The sequence below is a fragment of the Malus sylvestris genome, chromosome 13, assembly GCF_916048215.2.
Source record: "Malus sylvestris chromosome 13, drMalSylv7.2, whole genome shotgun sequence".
NCBI classification, from domain to species: Eukaryota; Viridiplantae; Streptophyta; class Magnoliopsida; order Rosales; family Rosaceae; genus Malus; species Malus sylvestris.
This window is the reverse complement of record NC_062272.1, coordinates 6898536-6903807: the sequence shown is the minus strand read 5'-3', so window position 1 is coordinate 6903807 and position 5272 is coordinate 6898536.

The window sequence follows — 5272 nt, the reverse complement described above, 5'->3', positions numbered from 1 at the left end:
ACTAAGGTTGTAGAATGATGCTTTTTAGGTTTCTTTGGCTCTTTGTGTTATGCTGGATAGCTGGGGATCTTATCTTTAAGGTTCTTGACCTATATTATAGTTGAATGATTTATCCCAAGGATCTAGTTAGGGTTTACTTCTCCCTCCCATTTCTCCCTTGTTTTCCTGATACCCTCTACTTTGGTGTAAGGAGGCTAGGCTCTAAACCTGCATCGTGTTTTCTTCCCCGAGGCGTCGGTTTTTCGGGTCAGCTTTCCACATGTTCCATAGTCTCTAGTTTTGGTAGCGTGCCTCATGGCTTTCATATGTTGGAATTCTGCGTGAGTTAGGAAGGGAAAGTTTGCTTATTTCTTTATTAAATGCATGATGGTTGGGCTTTCATATGACTTTAACGTTTAGGGCTTGGTTCCTCCCTAACTAAGTTGGTTAGGTTACTAGGGGAAACCAGGCTGATTCTCTCTTAAACTTACGCATATGGAATATAAAGGTTATGGGCTTGGACTTTTGGGCTCCCAAGCAACTTAAAGTCTTCCACAATTTTGACTCTACGTTGGCCCAATGAACTTTCGTAACCATCCACACCACAATTCACTTGACAAGCCCCAGACATATGACTTGGGCTTATCTTATCATGAATAGTTATTAGCGTGATAAAACTTGGCCTGATCAAGCAAAGGTTCTCACAAGTATGGCGTGATTTATACAAATGTGTGGCTTGATTGACGCAGCATGGCATGATTACGAACATACCTCATTCTCAATTCTGCATATTTGCATGTATTTGGGCTTGATGATAGGATTTTTACTACTCATGTGAACGGGCTTAAATCTCCTATTTTACTTGCAAGCATCACAAGGTTATTGTAGTATAAACGGATCTCGCAAGGTCGTCTCCACATGGATTATTAAATAATTCGAAACTAATCAGATTCCATTTAATTATTGTAAAGTAGAAGTTTAGGTGATTGATTTTATAACCTAATTAAAATAAAAACGAAATTAATGAATTAAAATAAACAATCTGCAATATTAGAACTGGGGAAAAAGAAAACAGTTTTGGGAGAATCAAATTAAGAAAGCACTAGGGTTTCACCATCACCTAGCAATCTTATGAACTTTTACCAATTACTTATGATCTACACACGCCACTTTGAAGGTTAGATTTTCGTAATTCATATTCTACTTGGAACCTGCAACATAGAACGTATATCTAACATGCAACCCGTCCGGACGTTCGGATCAAATCTGAACATGAAAGACTCATTATGCTTTATGAAAATCCTTTGAAAAACCATGCAATCCTTAAGACGTGATATTCATCCTAAGTGAAATTACAATTATTAATCACAAGAAGCCAACGTCAATTTCAGGGAACCTTCCGACCAAAAGTGCATCAAATTACTTTTCTAAAAATCCTAATGGTGATCAGGCATTAAGACAATTAGATAGTTTTTATCCCGGTGATTAACAATTCAAAGTATACATGCAATCAATCATAAGCGATTAAATAAAAATCACATATTTATGCTAAGGCTCAAGGCTTCGCCCTAGCAAAAGGAATTAGTTCCGCATATTCATAATTGAAATCATAGAAAATATATTCAAGAAAATGATTAAAAGCACCTTCAAGTAAAAAGTCTCCAAAACCCTAACAATTCTCTCTGTCTCCGAAATAGCATAAAAGAAAGCGTACCCCAAAAACTTTAGACGGCCAAACAATATATCTGCTAAGCCCCCACACAAACCCTCGGAAACTAAAATTAATAAAAAAACCAATAAAATAGGAAACATCACCCTAAATTAAATGGTAAAATTCGCCTAAAATCTGAACAGCCACGTTTTGGACCCATAAGATGCTCCAAAACTGGCCCAATATAGCTGGGTTTGATGTTTGAAATATTCTGAACACTTCTCCAGAAGGCCACGAACCCATTCGAGGTCATCTTGGGCTCCAAAAACGCAATTTAAGCCCAAAAACGTCATTTTTCAGCACTGCGTACTGCTTCTTTATTTTATCGTCAGAAAATAACCACTTGGTGGAAAAATCCCAAATTTTTATACGATCAAGCTAAGTGACTAACGAACGTCCTCCAACTGGAATTACTCCAAAAATCGTTCATTTGGTCCTGTTTTTCTCCAGAGGAAGTCGAAAATCCTATATTGAAAATATAATTCAAAGTATCAAAATTCTTCCAATATATTAACCAAAATATACTGAGATTAGGGTAAAATATATAATATAAAATCTACTCATCACTTGACTCAAGGCTTATATGACAGTTGGGTTTTGAGACTTTACTGGGTTTGCACGTGACATTTTTAGATCTCAACAATAGGGAAGTGAAATTTGCACACGTTTAAGATCTAGTTTGGTAATTTTTTTTTTCATCAAAAGCTGCCCCACTTTAAAGGTAAGCAACAAAGAAGTGTTTGGTAAAAAAACTATTCTGTTTATTTAAAACTAATGACCACCAGACAACATGTTACACCCACCTCCGTTTTATAATTAAAAAATGGTTTTTTTTTTTTTGTATTAATTGGTGAGCCCAATAGGCCCACCGCTTTATTTGTGTCCCCAATTCCCTTTCCTTCTCCTTTCTTTCTTCTCTTTTCCTTTGGACCCGTGAATCCTCTCTATCTCTTTCTCTGCAACTCTCTCATTCCTTCCCAAGAATCAACACACACACACACATCAACACCCTCATCTCCTTCATCATCAACACCACAACAACAAAACATCATCACCATCACCATCACCATCACCATCACCTTTGTGTTCTAAAAAACGAGCAAAGAACACTCCAAACCCCTCTCTTCCATTCGGCCGGTACTGTTCATCTTCTTCCCCGATGAGTTTCATGATTTTCCAACATTGGTAAGCTTCTAAAAACCCTTGGGATGTGTTTTAGGGTTAGATCGAAGCTTGTTTTAAGTTATGTATACGATTGAATCACAGAAAATAGCTCGGAGTAGCTTTTCCAAATTTTCCAGCAAGCACCGTCACTTTCGAGGCTTTTTCCGGCCAAACCACGACGAGTTGGCCAACATGCAAGGTATCAATCTCTTTGTATTGCTGAGTACTACAACTTTCCTTTTTGTTTCACCCAATTTCGTTGAGTATTGAAGAAGTTATATCCATTTGAATCTTACCCAGTTTCCGGCGACCTAAGTGGTTTTCGAGGCATTTTCCGGCCAAAACACGACAAGTTAGATATTGTACGAGGTACCATTCTCTTTATCTCATCGAGAACTATGATTTTCGTTTTTGAATTACTCAATTTCGTTAAGTATTGACAAAGTTATGAGCGTTTAAAGTTTGTATAACTTTCCGGCCGAAATTCGGCTTTCCCTTCCGTTTAGCTCCGGCGAGCAGCAACCACCAGACCCTTTAGGCCGTGCCAAACCCAGGGCTTTAGGCCCGTTGTTTTAAGCCCAAGCCCCTTTTTATTTTTCTGTTTTATTTATTTTGATTTTAAAGGCATTTGGGCCTTATATGTTTAAAGCCCTAAACCATTTTAGTTTAAAAACCTAAATCCAACCCATCTAAAAGTCTAAGCCTAAACCCTTTGACCTTTCAAACCCTAAACCCTAACCGGCCCAAACCCTTTTTGGGGGAATATTCCATTAGAGAATATTCAGTAAGGGAATATTCTAGAAATATTCTATTGACTTTTATGAAATTTATCCGGGATCCTTCTTAAGGTAATTCGACGTCCTGAATCCGTTTCCGACGTTCATTTTCCCAAATTCAATTGTTATAATAGAGTTTTATTAATTGGACCCTTTATGTGCTTAGGGGCAATTAATTATGGCATTTCCGTCTTTGCTATTGTGTGGCTTTTTAGCGGCGAAGTACTGTGAGTGGACCCCTTCTAAAATGCATATTTTGATAGTAGAAATGCATACATGAAAAGCATGATTTAACTATTATGTTTTATTAGACGCTTTGAGATAACATGCTTATTGAGGCTAGTTTGAATTATTACTATTTTTCTACAACCCGTGTTCTTATAGAATATCTGATGGATGACGATATGATATTTAGAACATGTTTAGAACACCTCTTTATAGTATAGATGATGGATGACTTTATACTATGAAGTTGCTTTTCAATATATATATATATATGTTCAGTGGTTTTGTACTTACCTAGTGGTCCTTTCCACTACAGGACGTATGGATAGATTCTGGTCCGTCCCGGGGGCGACGGTTTGGTGTTGGCATATGCCTCAGAGTGTGTTTCCTCTGGCTATTAGCACAGGGACAAGGAGCCGGCATGGGGCGTGAAATGTATTTTCCTCTGATTGTCTGCTCAGAGACGGGGAGCCGGCATGGGGTATGTTTAAGCCCTAAACCCTTTTAGTTTAAAAACCTAAACCCAACCCATCTAAAAGTCTAAGCCTAAACCCTTTGAACTTTCAAACCCTAAACCCTAACTGGCCCAAACCCTTTATGGGGAATATTCTATAAGGGAATATTCTAGAAATATTCTATTGACTTTTACGAAATTTATCCGGGACCCTTATTAGGGTAATTCGACGTCCTAAATCCGTTTTCGACGTCGGTTTTCTCAAATTCAATTGTTATAATAGAGTTGTATTAATTGGACCCTTTATGTGCTTAGGGGCAATTAATTATGGCGTTTCCGTCTTCGCTATTGAGTGGCTTTTCGGCGGCGAAGTACTATGAGTGGACCCCTTCTAAAATGCATGTTTTGATAGTAGAAATGCATACATAAAAAACATGATTTACAATTATATTTTATGAGATGCTTTGAGATAACATGCTTATTGAGGCTAGTTTGAATTATTACTATTTTTCCTATAACCCATGCTTATTGAGGCTAGTTTGAATTATTACTATTTTTCCTATAACCCGTATTCTTATAGAATATTTTATGGATGACGATATGATATTTAGAATATGTTTAGAACACCTCTTTATAGTATAGATGATGGATGACTTTATACTATGAAGTTGCTTTTCAATATATATTCAGTGGTTTTGTACTTACCTATTAGTCCTTTCCGCTACGGGACGTAGGGATAGATTCCGGTCTATCCTGGGCGACTGTTTGGTGTTGGCATATGGCTTGGAGTGTGTTTCCTTTGGCTATTAGCACAGGGATGGGGAGCCGACATGGGGTCTGAGTGTATTTTTCTCTGACTGTCTACTCATAGACGGGGAGCCGGCATGGGGTATGTTTAAGCCCTAAACCCTTTTAGTTTAAAAACCTAAACCCAACCCATCTAAAAGTCTAAGCCTAAACCCT